The 18,392-nt window shown below is 35.6% G+C and overlaps 1 protein-coding gene across 12 annotated transcripts in view; it reads left to right on the forward strand.

Annotated features, from left to right (window-relative positions):
* Positions 1-11,998: 11,998 nt before the first annotated feature.
* Positions 11,999-18,392, forward strand: part of LOC118512377 (ubiquitin carboxyl-terminal hydrolase Usp2-like) — an 87,546-nt gene continuing 81,152 nt past the window's right edge. For 3 of the 12 annotated variants that reach the window (XM_036056757.1, XM_036056819.1, XM_036056848.1), the window contains exons 1-2: positions 12,160-12,271; positions 12,412-12,481. The gene's annotated coding sequence lies outside the window, so the exon portion shown is untranslated. Of the gene's footprint in view, positions 12,077-12,156; positions 12,482-12,717; positions 12,941-13,224; positions 13,244-18,392 lie in introns of those variants that run through there. The other 9 variants (XM_036056837.1, XM_036056802.1, XM_036056827.1 and 6 more) reach the window with 6 other exon arrangements.

Genomic DNA, 18,392 nt, shown 5'->3' on the forward strand with positions numbered 1-18,392 from the left:
GCATTAAAAAATTCCAACAGTAATCGTAGTCCAGGCCTCGATGGTATACCGAAAGAGTTTTTTGAATACACCTTTGATTTAATTCACAAAGAATTGAATCTCATAATGAACGACATTCTACACGTTCCAGTCCCAAACAACAGAAGGAATAATAGTTCTAACTAAAAAACATAACCAAGACGATACCAATCTAGATTCATATAGACCAATTTCTCTCTTAAATACAGATTTCAAACTTTTCAACCGTATAATGAAACACAGAATCACTAAGATTTTAGATACACATAATATAATACCAGCTTGTCAAAAATGTTGCAACAACGGCAAAAACATCTTCCAAGCATTACTTTCGGTTAAAGATAGAATTATCGAACTCAAACAAAGAAACAAATCAGGGAAACTCATCTCTTTTGACTTGTCAAAAGCATTTGATAGAGTTAACCATAACTTTCTTTACACCACAATGAAGAAATTTGGTTTCAATCCCAAACTTATAGAAAACATTCAGAAACTCAATTCTACTGCTACCTCTAAACTATACATCAACGGAATACTATCAGAAGCCATACAAATTAACTGTTTTGTCAGGCAAGGAGACCCCCTTGCTATGCATCTATTTGTAATTTATATATCTCCTCTACTGATCAAACTTGAAACAATTTGTTATAGTCCTGACAACTTAATAAATGCATACGCAGACGATATATCGATCATAATAACCTCTGAAGTCCAAGTTGAACAAATTAAAAATGAATTCAATGCTTTCAGTAAAGTAGCCGGAATAAAACTAAATATTAATAAGTCACAAGCATTGGACATAGGAATAATTTCTAATAGTACTAGCCTGAAAATACTATGGCTGCATACCACTGATAAAATCAAATTACTTGGAATTTTGTTTACCAATTCTATGAGATTAACTAAGAAATTAAATTGGGATGTTACAACCCATAAATTTGCACACATTATTTGGCAACATAAAAATAGAGACCTAAATTTACATCAAAAAGCATTTTTAGCCAATACGCTCATTACATCGAAACTTTGGTTCGTTGGTTCAGTCATCTCAATAAGCTCATTACATCTAGCAAAAATATTAAGATTGCTGGGCATATTCATGCGATCTCAACAAGATCTACGGATAAGTCTGGATCAATTGACGCTTCCTAAAGCACAGGGAGGTCTAAACTTGCTTAATCCAAGATTAAAATTAAAGACACTGCTCATAAATAGACACTGGATAGAAAGTGAATACATGCCTTATACTCAAATATTATTTGAAATTCAGGAAACCCTCCTTTCATACAGAACATACCAACTACCTATCCTTGTGCGAAACAAATAGCGATTGAATTAGCCTACACGCCACTGTCATACAAGCAAGAGCCCAATGCGAGAATAATTTACAAGATTGCCTAGGATAAATTACCACTGCCAAATATAGTAAGTAAGAATCCAAACAGGAGGGGGCCTATTATTTGGCGTAATATAAATAATAACAGCCTATCTTCATGTGAGAGAAGCAAGTACTATGCTTTAGTAAACAACAAGATTCCTTATAGAGAAAAATTGTATGATTGGAAATTAGTAAACAACATTGCGGAAAATTAGAATCCCTAAAGCAAAAAATTAAAGAATGCCATCGAGTTGAGCCTTTGTATACCATGATCTAAAAGATTGTACAAGAAAAGAACTAAATATGTCCCTCCTTTGAAGAATTGTTGATGCCAGAATTTAATAATGTTAGTAAAGCAGACAGAACAAAAATAATGAGGATATTCATAAGGTATGTAGAACTTATAACTACGAATAATGGTCCACTGCGTATGAGTCTGGATACAATAAGATTATACCTAGTTTAATTTATAATGTATTTGAATTTCATGTATGTCGTTTATACATGAAATAGAATGAATAGAATAATAAAATGTGATACTTTATAATGTAAAAAAAAATAAAATTTATCCAAACTAAAATTGATGGAAACCAAAGATTTTTTTTTTTTTTGATGAATACATAAGCGTAGAGATCATTTGATATTTTTAAGATATAGATTTGCACGAGTACCTTTCGGAAATGGAAACCTACCATATAAGAGCAAAAACAATTTTCAGAAAGCTAAACCTATAGAAAGTAAAGTATAATACAGCAATAAAGATTCAGGAATTCATCAAAATTAACAGCTTTTAAAACACAACTAACTTTATACGAACTTAAGCGTTTTTTGTTTTGCTTCTAGAAAAGACTCAAATATTGAAGGAATGAAGTGCCTAGCTCGCTTTGATTGATTGATTATTTTGCTCTATTTTAATCAGTAAATTATTTTAAAGTATTTCTATAAAAGTGTCCCGTACGTAAGGCTGACTGCTTTTCTACGGGTAAAATTAAGACACAGAAAGCCAGAAATGGCAGGCCGAGACCTCTCGAGGTTGTAGTGCCAAAGAAGAAGACTATAAAAGTGTATTGTGTTATTTTCACACTAGATTCTTGATTTGAGCTATTCATGTAAACCGATTGTTGCACCTTATAGGCAACCGGCATGCCATTCCCGAAGGCGGTCACGATCGAATGAATTAATATAATGCATGCTATGGGTCTAGAATATGAATAAAGATCCCTCAAAAAAGAACAATCAAGCAGTGCACACGTTTCTTACAACACCTCTTAAGACATTATTCTTAGATTTCTCCACGGCTCTCCCCCGAAGTATATTGATAAGATAATTTTATAAATTATTCCATATTTTTCCAACTTTTTGAGCATCTTCCATGCGAAATCCAATTTTGAAAATATATAAGGAAGGCCTTATAAAAAACTGGAATGAATGTTGAATAAAAATGAATGTAATATTATAAATTTAAAAAAATGAAAACAAAATCGTCGATCGTAAAAACTTAAACCCAAATTCATAATTTCTAACTCGTCTATTTGGCCTTCTATAGCTTTCTATGATTTGTGTTATCGGTAACTGGATGATAGTCAGTCTTGCACACCCCCGGACCGCACCAATAGCATTATAGCATGCCACAAAAAGCACGATACGTCACTATCACATTTAGCTATCACATCAAACTTTTGTTTTATTCCCAAAAACAGATGCTTGTTAAGTTTGATCAGTCAGATGAAACGTATCGTAGACATGAGCTCTATTTAAAAATTAATTTATATTAAGAATAACTAAATCAGGATAGAATTCAATATTTATAATTACAACAACCCGTAAAGACATGCTTCGCGTATATGGTACGACATTTTGTGAATGATTCGGTGAAAAACCAGTCAGTAAATAATCAGTTGACGTTTGAACGAGGCATAACTTACATCAAAATTCTTCTTTGTTCCGAAATATACGTTATATTGCATTTTCAAGGCATATGTTCGAGGTTGAAACCATGTATTCAACCGCTTACCAGTTCATGTAAATAATATTTATATATTTAGAGATGGATACTACAACCTGGCCGAATGCCGAAATAATAATGAACTCGAGGGTTTTAGGTATTTGCATGGTAGTATTAACCACTCCATTGCCTTTCTGCGTCCAAGTAATTATAACTAGCATTTGTATATACGCTAAAAAATAATAGCTAATGGAGATGGTTGAATGCATTTCTCAAAAAATAAGAGACAATACAGAAAAGTCTCAAATACATAAACAGGAAGAATATCAATGTTTCTGCTGTAATCAGGACACTCGTTCTTGCCCTGAGAATCATGTATAGAAAATAAAAAAAAGTTCCCCAGTATCTCGTCTGGTAATGTGGTACATAGAGAAGCATAGCAAACATACGGAACATTTAACGGCATAATAACTACAGCAAACATTATTCTCATTCTTACCAAAGGTGTACTAAAAATTAAATTGAATTCGGTAGAACTTTTATCGTGGAATTTTGAAATAGACACTTCGACAGTATAAATTTTAAATTACTGACTGAATTCCTTAATACTTGCTGAAAACATAGTCTTTAATGAACAACCTCGATTCCCATCACGAAATGCCACCAACCTATAGGAGCCAACCATAGAGTCGGATTTAGAATAACACAACTAAGAGTAAATGTTTGAAAAAGTAGAATTTGTTAATGTATACCTTTCACATCACCCGGAAGCGCCTTTTGCCGGAAGAAGAAAAGGTTGGATTAGTCATTAACAATAAGTAGAAAATACTTTCAGAAAATTCTCAGTAAACACGGCTGAATGATACGCGACGAATAAACACGACTGAGAAGGCTTTGGATAAAAATCTTTCAAGACATAGATCACCATCAGACCATTCGCATTTCACTTTTTGGAGCGTACATATGTGTTGATTTGGTTTCGCAAAAATTGGAAAAAAAATTACTTGGAACAGTTTTTCTTTTGCTTTATACATTTGTGAAACGTAATGTTTCATAAAATGTAAATGATTTAGTTATTCAGGCCGATGTTTCATGCTTTAATAAAAATTTATAACTTGGTATTTGGTCGGACACAACTGGCGTCACTTTCGGCTGTACATCCCATTACAGAATAGAATACCATAGAATGATGGTGAGAGCGTTGATGTAACTTAGGAACAGCATGAGCCCTGTATTGTGATTCGGTATCCAAATCAGGATTAATTAATTAATAAAGAAATTGTATCTGAAAAATGAAAACTAAACAAACATCGGGTTTGACATAATTAACCTCTGCTATATTATGAAACCATGAGTTGCCAGTGAAGTATTGCTAATTTTATTTTTACTAGATAAGATTATCGTTTTGTAGCATTACGGCGGGGCCGTTGTACATGAATATAAAAACAAGTTTTGTTACTTAAATATCTTACAATTTATTTTACATACTGGGTGATATTTTTGACTCTATGAACAACAGTTGGCATATGAATGTAGATCATCAACGCATTGGAATAATGTTAATGTATTGAGCACTCGAGTAGTTTTTTGTGCAATAAACCAAAAAAAAGCATTGAACGATTTAACATAGTGCCGGAATTTAATAGAAGCCGGCACGTGTAGCAAGATCCTTTAACGAGCAGATTGGGAATAAATGCTAGTGAGGTTCGAAAAATAAAAGAAATACAGCAGGGATCATTTTATGCGCTTCTATTTAATGTTATACGTCTGCATTCAATTAAAGTTCAATTGTTTGCTTCTTTTTTAAACAAACAACCATTACAATAAACTGTGGTAAATAGATAGACTTTCAATTTAAATCGAGAACTAGAAAAACCAAAGTTCAATCCCATAGACCAATCCAAAGTTTCATTTTAGTTTGCTAACACTTTTGTGTTCGAATTAAACCTTATTTTATCATTTCATTTCATTATAGAGTCTCATCAGTTTTCATGACTGCATTGGTGGATATTGAAAAAAATCTGATAAATGTATGAAGTGGCATCGTTTGTCTTTATTCCAAGAGGTGGTGCCTAGGTAACTCGATCAGGAAGGTGAGCATGAAAAAAATAATTTTCAGAATTCAGAAACGACTTGTATATTCAATTTTTGATAAAATTTTTACCTTTTCTTCGGATGGATGGAAAGAAATGATTAGGAGTCTGATGTATAAAGATAGGCTGTCCGTCTTATTCAACTATGAGCTACAAGCACAAGTTCAGCAAGCACAAGGTCCACTGTTAGGTGCTAGTTGTTGAGTCAGTAAGCTAGCCAGTCCGTTTAATTAACGTACGAACTGCTCAACGGTTCGAAATTCCAGTAAAATCAGAGACGAAGGCGCGAACCTTTTACCTTAACGCAGCCGGTACCTACCGCCATGTGTTAGACTGCGATCCTGTAATGTTAAAATAGAATGACCTGCCCAGCTTGCAAGGAAATCGATCAGCATGGTAGACGGCTTGTAAAGCAGGAAAGATACATGAATATTGTACGTAATTTTCTGTATGATAGCCTTCCGCCGATCCTTTCCGGTGATTGCATTACGTTACATCTGTTAAAAAGTTAAAGAATACAACACACCCGGCTCCACTAGAGCCTAAATACCAAAATGGTTTCGGATGTGTCACACTAAAATATGTTTAAAACACGACCGCGTTAGGTGTACGATCACATCTTTTATTACAGATTAATCACACATAATTTATCACGGGATTTATTAACAAAAATATTGTCTGCGTGCAAGTGCACAATCATACAATGGTGTCATATGGTGCACATGCTGGCTGCACACCGATTCCTTTTAATATAGAACAGGGGCTCTTCTCCGGTTTAGCCAAAGGTAAGAAACATCTAGGAGCTAACCTATACTGCTCCATAACACATCCAACAAACGTTGGACAAACATCCAACGGGATGCTGCTGCTTCCGGCGGTGGAAAGAATTCGGTTGCACATTGTACCACCAGTACACCAGTATGAAACGCATACTGATAGAATTGCCGGCTGTTAAGGCGCATCGTCATAGATGCTAGCGCAGGTTACGGTGCGGCCACTGTTGCTATAAACAGCCACCTCTGTATCCTCCGGTAACAAACATCCGACCGGGAGTTGAACCGGTCCGCAGCAAAGCAGCAAAGTGTCCACGCGCAGCCCAAACTCGTTTTCACCAAATGTATGCGATGTATCATTAACGTATCGTAGAATATAACTGAAACAATTTAAAACAGCAACCAATATAGGCGCCTCATTTGTTTCAAATCATAAAAAAGGTCGAGGAAAATAAACGATCACTTTCTTGCACAATAACAATCCAAATGCAAAATGTAAACAAACATCCCCCCTCCGATTGACAAAACACGTATCGCGTGTGCAATAGCCCTGACCATTTCCGAACTGTCAAATCTTTGTTTGGGACCAAGGTATGTAGATATAGAAGGTAGAGTTGTTTAGAGCAAATTGACATTTCTCGACCTGACATAACAGTTCCGTGGTGATCGAGGGGAAGGGTATTGAGAAGGTGATGGCAGCGTCGGAGGAGGCACCGGTGGTGGTATCGCTTGCGATTTTATGACGAAAAATGCAACCAAATATCGTCAATCTTCTGTGGGACAACACTTAATATGCGAAGATGACCCATAAATTAGCGAAATTGCTCAAGGGACTGAGAATCGAGGCTGTTTGTTCATGTTTGTAGCCCCATACCATATGTTTTTGTAAACAAACTCTGACATAACTCGACTAAAATGTCGCCCAGTCAAATCGATAAAAATTCACCTTCTAAATACATACACCTTGCTTTTTACCCAAATATCAGCGAAAATGCCTCTATAGTTACAAGCGACGTTTGGCAACATTTCGAGAAAGGCGAAGGAACAGCTAAGTGCAGATATTGTCACACAGAATTTATATATCGTGGCGGATCGACATCTAATTTGAAGCATCATATGGAAAGAAAACATATTACGATTCCATTTAAAAGATCCCGGGTAGAGCAAGGTCCAGACGAAGCATGCAGTAACATACCATCAAACACGTTGGAAGAATACGTGGGAATACAACGATTCTTTCCAAATATCAGGCCTCCATCTGCCGAAATGAAACGTGACCTAGATGAAACGCTTTTAATTATGATTTTCAAGGAATATTACCCATTCAGTATGGTTGAAGATAAACATTTTCAAACTTTTGTTAAAAAGCTACACCCTACTTATGAGCTGCCAAGTCGAAAAACATTAACAAACCCATTGTTGCCCACGATTTACGAAAAAACCATGCTTGAAGTGAGGAAAAAAATTAACCAGGCAAAGGCTATTGCTCTTACGGTGGATGGATGGAGCAATTTAAATCAAGTTAGTTTTGTAGCAGTTACAGCGCACTTTGTTAATTTAAATTTTGAGATGTGTTCATTTTTATTAGAATGTTCTGAATTCACTACCACTCATACGGCTCACAATATCAGTGCTTTTATAAAGAATGTTACGGTTAAATTTAATATAGATGACAAGGTTACATGCATTGTTACTGATAATGCTCGTAACATGAAAAACGCCGCATCAGAACTAAGAATACCCCACTTTTCGTGTTTTTTAAAAATAGTATCAAACCTACAGTAGAAGAAGTAAAAAGGATAGTTATGCACTTCATGCATAGCGGTTCATCTGCACAAAAACTCGAAGAAATTCAAACAAATCTAAAATCACCTTGCTTGAAATTGAAACAGGATGTTCCTACCAGGTGGAACTCAACTTTTGACATGCTGGAACGTTTATTGAAGAATAAAATCCCCATAGTTTCATGTTTAGCGAGTATCAAGTTCAAGCATAATCTTAGTGACGTTGATTGGACGACAATAGAACAGGCAATATCATTTTTGCAGTTTTTCGATTTAGCTACAAAAGAGATAATGGGTGAAAAAACCGTAACAATATCAAAAGTGGGTATACTCATAAGTACGCTAAATTTTGAAATGAGCAAAGCTCATGAAGGTGTAATCCTAACTGATGAAACAGCTAGGCTAATAAGTTGTCTGAAAAAAAAATTAAAAGAACGGTTTGACGACTATAATGCTAAATTGGTGAATCAAGCAATTTTACTTGATCCTAGATTTAAGGACCAACAAGTTTTAGGCGCGAAATTCGAAATAACATTAGTATCACTTAAAGAAAAATTAATGCCAGATAATGCTGAATCTGACTCAAACAATCAAGCAATAGCAAATAATGAAGAAAAATTGAAAGGATTATTATGGCGAAAATGGCGTGCACTAGAAAATAATGACAGAACAGCATCCAGTGATAGGAGATCAGCGGCTACACTGGAAATTGATAGATACCTTCAAGAGGAAGGAATGGACTCAACGGATGATCCATTAGGGTGGTGGAAATCCAAATATTTACTTTATCCTCGATTATACGACATTGTTCAAAAAGTTTTTTGCATTCCAGCCATATCAGTGCCATGTGAACGTGTATTTTCGAAGGCAGGTGGCATTGTAACTGAAAAGCGTAATCGATTGCTTCCAAAGGACCTAAATGAAATTCTTTTTATTAACTACAATTTGTAAGAATAAGTTTCTTTATCACCTTTATAAGTTTATATTAATTGATAATTTTAATGAATTTAAATACAGTAAATGAAAATTTTGTTTCTAAATTTCAATGAATGTTAAAGTAAGCAATACGGCGTTTTTATGAATAAATTAAAAATCGTTATATTAATCGATTTAAATTTTATTTACTCTCCACATAATTTTCTCAACCTGCTTTAACATATGCTTTGGTGCACTGCTTGAGTCCATCGATATACTCGGTGCACCAACGAATACCCGAATACCCGAATACGAATACCCAAGCGTCTCTTGCACTCACAGATCGACCCGAACTCGTTGCACCAACGGGTCGACCCGAACCCATTGGACCCACGGGTCGACCCGAACCAATGGGTCGAACTCGCATATGGTTTGCTGCACCCACGGGTCGACCCGAACCAACGGGTCGAACTCGCATATGGTTTGCTGCACCCATTGGTCGACCCGAACCCATTGCACCCACGAGTCGAACTCGAGTCCGGGTCGATCCGTGAAAATAGTCTTTTTGCCCATCACTACTTTTTACCCAAACATCCCCCCTCCGATAGACAAAACACGCATCGCGTGTGCAATAGCCCTAACCATTTTCGAACTGTCAAATCTTTGTTTGGGACCAAGGTATGTAGATATAGAAGGTAGAGTTGTTTAGAGCAAATTGACATTTCTCGACCTGACATAACAGTTCCGTGGTGATCGAGGGGAAGGGTATTGAGAAGAGTGATGGCAGCGTCGGAGGAGGCGCCGGTGGTGGTATCGCTTGCGATTTTTTGACGAAAAATGCAACCAAATATCGTCAATCTTCTGTGGAACAACATTTAATATGCGAAGATGACCCATAAATTAGTGAAATTGCTCAAGGGATTGAGAATCGAGGCTGTTTGTTCATGTTTGTTGCCCCATACCATATGTTTTTGTAAACAAACTCTGACATAACTCGACTAAAATGTCGCCCTGTCAAATCGATAAAAATCCACCTTCTAAATACATACACCTTGGTTTGGGACTCTATTTTACCTTTTTACCGAATATTTTAGGTGCTCTCGTAAAGTGATTGCTGTTCCACGTTTCTCATCATTCACGTCCGATCTATTCCGCAGTCAAGAGCCAACTGCTTGAGGGACTTACGCATGTTCCCATACTTTGGAGCTTTGTTGGTTACATTGATTGACGGTCAAATAACTCATCGAATCAAGTTTTCTTTGATTCGGGCCATGTTGAGATGGCGAGCAACTCGTCTCTATGGGATATTTACAGGAATGTTGCCTTCTTTTTATTTTTCAATTATAATTATAGCAAATAAACACTCCGTTCCTATAAAATGCTGAGAGAGAACCGATATAACATATTTACATTTACGGTACTAAAACACTTTTTACTCAGAATTTAAAACGTATTAGACTATCATCTCCGATCACTATCTGGTTGGCCTGGCGAAGCAAAATCGCCCGTCCGGACGCAAATAGGAACGATGTTAGCACTCAATTATGTTCATTATGTGACCTTGGGGCTATACTGGATAACAGGTTGAACTTTAAGGAACATGTCGACAATTTGTTGTTAAAAGCCAACCTTACACTTGGTTTCATCCTTCGTTTATCAGTGGAGTTCAAGGATCCAATTTGTTTGCGCACACTCTATTGAGCTTGGTACGCTGTCATTTAGAGTATGCCGTTATTTATTTATACGTTATTTGGAGCCCATGTACTTCTGAGGGCTGCAGCCGTATTGAGGGCTTGCAAAAATATTTTACTAGAGTTGCACTCAAATGGATCAATGTTGATGTATCATTACCTCCCTCATCTTTGTTAAGCCAGGTAGCAGACAAATCTAAATGAATGAATAAAGAAATGAATACATAAATAAATAAATAAATAAATGGTATTGGTAGGCGACGACGGTTTACTTGGTATAGAAATATCTATACTTGTCATGGATTATATATCGTGGATGGTTTCGTGAATAAGAAACTAAATTAATAGTTATTCGTGATTGCGTTGATTATTTTGATTATTTGTTATTACTTTGAAATGTTGACGCTCGACAGGCTTGCGTATATTGTTGTGTCTAGACCTCTCTTCAAAGAGAGGACGACGGTTTCTAGCTAAAATGTGAAATGTGAGGCCCCGTGGCAACTCCACGTTCACTGAAGACAAAGAGCCCGAGGAGTGCTAGGAGCTACCTCGTGTAAGCGAAGAGCTTTAAGTTTGCGGGGATCTGCATAGAGAGCATCTTATTATTTGTCTCATCCATTGAAACGGTCGGTGAAGATAGGAGGTTCGTTTTCCTAGTGAAATATTCGCCGAGTTTGAGAATAGTGCGAAACTGTAAATCTAAAATAGAAGAGCGCTTTCATAGCTCTCAATCAATTGAGGAGAGGCTCTCGAGCTCTCAACCCATCACTACGTGCGTAAACATACGTGCGTAACATCATCTACGCGCAATAGCCTGATCAAACATGGTCGCTTACTTCCCTAATGGTAGATTAAAGCTTGTCTTGTTGTTTTCTTTATTTACAGTTATTATTTAAATGTATGGGTATTGAAATGTATACATTTTACCTTTTTTCTGTTCTGCCTATTTTAAAAACACAGAAACAGATGAAAATCAAGTCACAGTTATCCAGAAATGTCTGGTCGAGACTTTCCAGGATGTAGTACTACAAAATAAGAAGAATATGAAATAACAATATGTGATCCTAGTCGAACGATGACAAGAATATAAACAAGATATTCCTGACATTTTTTTTTATTCATGAAGAACGGCCTGGCCGCATTGCTATTCCTGACATTTTAATAGATTCAAAAATTTATGCTAGATTTAAAAAAATAAATTTAAAAATCATACAACTATAGCATTTCACGCATTGAATAACGAACGTGTTTGGGGTTGTGAGCATATGTGTGTGTGAGAGAGAGAGAGAGGGACAGAGAGAGAGAGAGAAAGTAATAAGAGAGTGACTGGTTTTCTTGTTGAAACTATTTTTAATCTGTCTATTAACCTACTTATTTGCCAGCAGCTAGATAAAGCAGCGTAGTATAAGAACAACGTTAACGCGACATACATTTCTCTTCATCTCGTATTCACCAACACTATTGTAAATTTAGGGCATGGTTAGTGAGAGTAGAGAAAAATCGCTCTTTCGAAATCATAGTAGGTAGCGTTGAATAATCTATTTGTGGTTTAATTTCAGATACAGTTTTTTGCTTGCCTGTGACATGTACCGTCGAGGCCGGGCTACCTTGAGAGCATGATCAAATCGCACCACGATTTTGATTCAGTCGTAGGAGAGAGTAACACAATCGCACGTGAGTTTTCACGAAAGAATAAAAAAGTAAAGCTTCTGGCCTAGTCTCACATAAATTTATTCTTTTTATCCTCACGTATTGTGTTTCCAATAACACTTAAGAGCTCTTCGTTTTTGAACATTGCAATATGCGTGTAACAGTAATGTAATAATATTGTAAAATATTTAGACAGTTTTTGCGATAGTGCTTGCGCAGTGTGTGACGAAAAACGTAAGTGGTTGTTTTGTGTTTCGTAATTTAGTTGAGTTTTAGGTCGTGTAACGCAACCATTTTTGGTTATGTGTTCAAACGATATTGCTTTTAATCGAAAATTAATTGGACAAATATTTTGTACCTCGAAACGTTATTGAGTGATTGTGGAGTCAATGTGTTTTCGATGTTTTGTTGCTATTTGGATTTGGTATTCTATTCATAAAATTTATCATTACACAACTTTTGTTTTTCAGTGCTTAAAACAAATTAAATAATGTGAAACTGAAAGTGACAATTTAACAATGTAGACAAAAAATCAATGTTCCTTTTTAAATTATTAGAACAATAATCTTTTCTTCATCAATCAAATCACAATCAATAAGTGTTAATTACTGCGGAACAAAATAGACACAATCAACAATAATGTACAGCTCAGGGCTAGAAAACATAAATCGGATGAAACGTCATTGCCAATGAGTAAAAATATAAAAATATTGTCCCACTGGCTTTCAAACTAATCAAACTGTTTTATGGGTTTCAAAAATATACGCTTACAGTTTTTGTTGTTTTAATGGTGAATCAAGTAATTGTAAAATATTTTTAATTCGGTAAGAACGGCCTCGTTGTATTGCAGAAATTTCATATAATTCGTAAAGATTTTGATTCATAAACTACAGCAAATGTTGTTTGTAGTTCAAAAGCCATAATGAAGAACGTTTGCTGTTTTGCAAGAACAGCAGTATTATTTTTCTTAGTTCTGACTGACTCGATATTACTCTAGTAAGTCCTGTGTTTGTACTGATCTGGATTTAAATAAGTATTACTTTAGAATAGATATGTTTGTCTATAACGAGTCTATCTGTCTGATTTCTCACTTTTTTCAAGGTCGAAAAAATACTTATCTGTTTTATATTTGGTTTATTTCATCCGAGTTATCCATCGGAAGTTAGATTGAAAGTATAAAATCAAGGAATGTTACCGAAATTTTTGTGTTGTTGAATAATACTTTGTAATTGTTTGCATAACACTAAAACTAAAACCTTTAAATTTGGTGATACTAGAGATTTACGTGATGAAGTGTGCGCATGCTTCAATTTGCTCTCCCAAAATCTAATTGATTAATAGTATTTGTGTAGTGTATTTTGTTTTTAAATTTTGAACTTATAATCCTTCGCCGAGTCGCTTCAAAACTCAAAACTAACATTTATTGTACCAGACTTATTCTTAATTAAGGTACAACAATTTTTTTGAAACCATCAGTTTGTAATTTATTTTATTATGAATGGGCAGTAGATGATACGTTGGCCTAGGGGTTAATACCGTTTGAGCGTGCGCACATGATGTGCGACTGTTCAAAATCTTACGTGAGTTTTGGAAGCTGAAACGTGGAAAATTTGAGACAAATAGTTATTTTTAGGCGTGCGTAGGAACGGTTATCATACTAAAAATCATGCAGTTTTAAAAATAGGAACATGGATATTGCACACAATTACTAATACTACGAAGCCGTCCAATGAGCGAAATGTTTGCAGGGGATTCAAAACAAAATGAAGATAACTCAAAAACGGAAAAATAAAATGAAAAACAAGTTTATCATTTAGAATTTTTTGATTAGTTGAGTAAGTCAATAATTACTACTACTAATTAAATTCATGAAATTAAATTAAATTCATTCATTGAGCCCGTTTTATTCATGGGAGATTTATCTGTTTGTTATTAGCAAAATTGAGTAAAAAAAATCTCTTTTATCTATTCCAAAAGTAATACAATAGTTTCTCTAATTAAAATTTTATTTGATATCATCGGTTGAAGAGTTTTGAAACTTATTCCTAGTCTTACGTGCAATATTAACATTACAACCTTCTTAGATGGACTTGATAATCTACGTAGATGGACTTGATGATAAATTAATCCTTAGATTAATTTTAAGTCCAGGGTAGAATTTTACATAAATTGGAAAAGCTAGATGCTAGTTCTACCAAGCCGAAATTTCAATTTTCACTTGAAATAAGACTATGTTGGCCCAGCATTGAAATGCATCCAGACTGTTAACAATTTTCTTGCAGTCATATAAAAAAATCATAAAAAAATCAGAGTAGTGCGCGGTACTTTTGCATACAGTGTATTTTTGCGTAAATAAACAAGACGAGAGTTTTTCATTTCGACCAGCTCAGTTGTCAGTTATATTTATACAAACAATGGAGTTCTCAGTAGCTTCAGGTTCGCTACAGGGTCGCTGCTGGAAAATCGCTAACATTGTGAAGGCACTTTTAGCGATTCAAAAATATTCTACACCAACTGGGCTATATGGAGTGGTCCGGTGACCGAGTTTGTATCGTACATTTTTGACTGATTGATTTTCAATCAGGAAAAAAGCAAAATAAATCAAAAAATATTAATTGTTGAATAAATGTATCCTCAACGTTTTGGTTTTTATTCATCAAGAATGGCCTGGACTTATTGCTATATCCTCAATGTTTATAATATTATAATTCTTCTTCTTCTTCTTTCTTGGCACTACAACCTCGAGAGGTCTCGGCCTGACATTTCTGATTTTCTGTGCCCCCAGCATCACACTTATAACTCTAATTTTATTTTTTTTACTAACAGACTCTCAGTACAGGAAGCGTAAAATTTTGACAGATTTTTCTATTATTTTTTGTAAATACGCTCAAATTTACAGTTCTTCTACTCTTTCCTTCAGGTTCATAAAATTGTAAAATTTTGCTTTGCTCACGGCGTACACACTTGCACTTGGTCCACTACCCTACCCCACGACTGAATGCTCCATCGAACTAGGTGTTGTCACAAATTCTCCCTGAAGTGTGAAGCCTGATTGGGTCTGTCTACACGGGGTTTGTAGAAAACCCACTTAGCACCCCAAAATGAACCGAAATCTACGCACACTATCATAAATCTGATTCACTGTCTTACTTAAAGCGTTGTGCGCTTGAATGCGACGGCCGAGCCGCATTCTCCCTTTGACCTGTAGACGAATATCAAACACAAAACGCAACCGAAATGGGGATCGGCCGTTTTTTAGAGTGTATTTTAAAAAATCCAAATAAAAATCCAAACTCTCATTCCAAAAGCATAATCCCTAGAGTCTTTTATGATGTTTTTCTCCTAGCCTGTCCTATCATTAAACAACTTATTGCTAGCCTTACTGGTTCAATAAAATGATCTCATGATAAATGATTTATTTTTTGTACATTTATTTATTTATTATAACGATTTTATGCCTGATTGTCACCAACGCGTGTGATGATTGTCGAATTTTAAATTCACGAGGAAAGCTAATTTTACAAAATTTACAAGGCATTTGCTCCTTGTTATTGCCTTATCCCGGGCATGCTCGGTTGCGTACGGAAAATTGGTGGTTGGTGTCCAGTTCTATTGCCGTCGTATTGTGTGTTGTGAGTTTTTGGTGCGGTAGTATTCTTGCAGCTACGAAAAATAATGTAGGTATAGATATATCTTTATGATGCCGGTAGTCAAAGCGATAGTGGCACAGGTCTTCACACGGTAGGACCGCGGATCCAATCAAATACGGACCGTTCCCTAGTACCCAAGACAGACTAACCCTAAAATGATGTCATTTTGAAAATAATCTTGGCAAGGTTAAAATCATTCGGCGCTAATATGAATTGCATTAGCCGCTATTTGTTGTCAATGAAATAGGAAAAAACTTCTTCTTCTTCCTTGGCACTATAACCTAGAAAGGTATCGGCCTGCCATTTCTGGTTTTCTGTGACTTGATTTTACCCGTAGCAACCCGTACCCCGTCCCTGGATGGGTAAAACAGCGCATCCAAAAAACCATCGAATCGTCGATAATTTTTGTAATAAATCAACTGTCAAATTCGTTAATATCCTGTCACACAACGACATGATTTAGAATGATTGATCTCATTGAATTGATTGAAGTTCACAGCAATTTAACCTATCGCCTTCAAACTCTGTAATGGTGAGCGTGCGTTGGGCATTAAAGTTTAAAGGACATCAAAGGAGTCCGCAAATAATTAACAAAATGCACTGCGAATGAGTGATAAGTTCAGATTGAATGTAAATTGAAAACTAAGCAGATAATAGCTCCTGATCATGTAAAGGGATTAAAAAGGTTATAAGAAGGACTTTTATTCCAATTACAATACTTATTGTTAAACTCGTCGAATTATCTTGGTTACAAAAACTATAATCACGAAAAGAGAAGGAGTTACCTATAAATGTTCATTTTTGTGTATACGTATCATTGCATCCCTTTCTGGTTCATGGTCCTCCGTACTCTTCAGAATGTCATTATTGGTTTGAAGCTTGGGTGGTTCGGCAAAATGATGACATTATGAAGACTACGGAGCATTATGAACTTAAAAGGGATGCGATGATGCTTTTTGATACACAAAAATAAAGATGTGTGCGAAATCCGACCGTGTTCGGGTTCTGGATCGGGAATCATTGTTACTCCAAGATTGTATGAATGGGTATTGTGATCATAGTAATCAATTAAATTTACAAAGTAAAACGACCAGGCCTCTTGTTTTACATTGAGTGTTTGGGGATCTGTATTTTTTTTCATTTATCTATCTTTAAACATGAATTGTGCTACAAACTGTGATAAAAAATTCTCAACATATTTTCTTTAATTCATATTATATGCATGATTTCCTTTCTCAATCTCCATTCATAAATCTTCTTCATTCATAACACACATTGCATTCTTTCTTATGAGTTTACAAAATCTGAGTATAAAAATGTCAACAGAACATCCCTTAAAATATGTTCAACACTTTACAAAATACGTTGATCACAGGTAAATGAAATCTTAGGTGTTACCACCCGACAAAAATAACCGTGATAACAACCACGTCTGTGCGACCCTAAGTTTACTGTGTTTTTTTTGCTTTTACAACTAGGGTTAAGATGAGCGTGTAAATAGTCAAAAAATATTTTAAGAAGCGAGTATTTTAAGAATACGCCGCAATCGCCACTCATCCAAAGCCAAGTATGCCCGGGATAAGGCAAATAACAGGGAGGAAACTGTTGTGCCTTGTTAACTATTGTTTTTTGTTTTTTTTTTTTTAATGTGAAACTGTTATTCGTCAACATACACGGTGTTGACTTTACGGCGTAGAGCCGCCATACTCTAAATAAATAAAAAATAAATAAGCGGGTTGTTTTGCTCAAAAATGCAACATAACATTAGTTTCAAAAACACCCACGAGAATGCATATTGTGCCAGATAAATGGCATACTTTTTAAAAGGAAGAAAGGCTTTATCCTGAGTTATTGAAACTATTTATTATAACTTTGCCAGTGTTCATGCCAGTACTAGTTGGTGTATGTTGCTTCATCCATGCATGTTCATGCAACATTGTTGATACATTTTGAAGAAATAAGTAAAATCTATGGACTTGAAATTTCGATTGAAAATCAAATTGACATAGCAGCCATTTCCAGCAAATTTCCGGCATTGTACCAAAACAGAATCAATCAACTTCAACGATAGGAATGATCAAAGATGAGCAATTTTTCTGGTGGCGAAAGAAACTCAAAATTGTGGTATTGCCCGACTGAAAAAAGCCGAAGTTTCCATATTGACCTCCATATTGAATAGGCAAACAATAATACCACAATTCCCCTGAAACCCGACCGGTCCCGAACCGTTCTCAATGGAATTAAGAGACGAAAGAGGTCCAAGAGACCCAAAGTCTCTTTAAACTCTACAAACAACAACAGTTCTCAATGGAATGCTCGGGAGTGAAAAGTGATTCAAAATCGTGGTATTAAGCTTCGTGCCAATCTTAATACTACAATTTCTACTCAGTCCCGATCGCGATTCAGCACCGATCGGAACCTGACCGCAGTTGAAGAAACACGTGTTGTGCAGCGATAGCTGCCATCAATCAAAGAATACCAACAACATCCATCCT

Source organism: Anopheles stephensi, chromosome X (genome assembly GCF_013141755.1).
Source record: "Anopheles stephensi strain Indian chromosome X, UCI_ANSTEP_V1.0, whole genome shotgun sequence".
In the NCBI taxonomy this organism is placed as follows: Eukaryota; Metazoa; Arthropoda; class Insecta; order Diptera; family Culicidae; genus Anopheles; species Anopheles stephensi.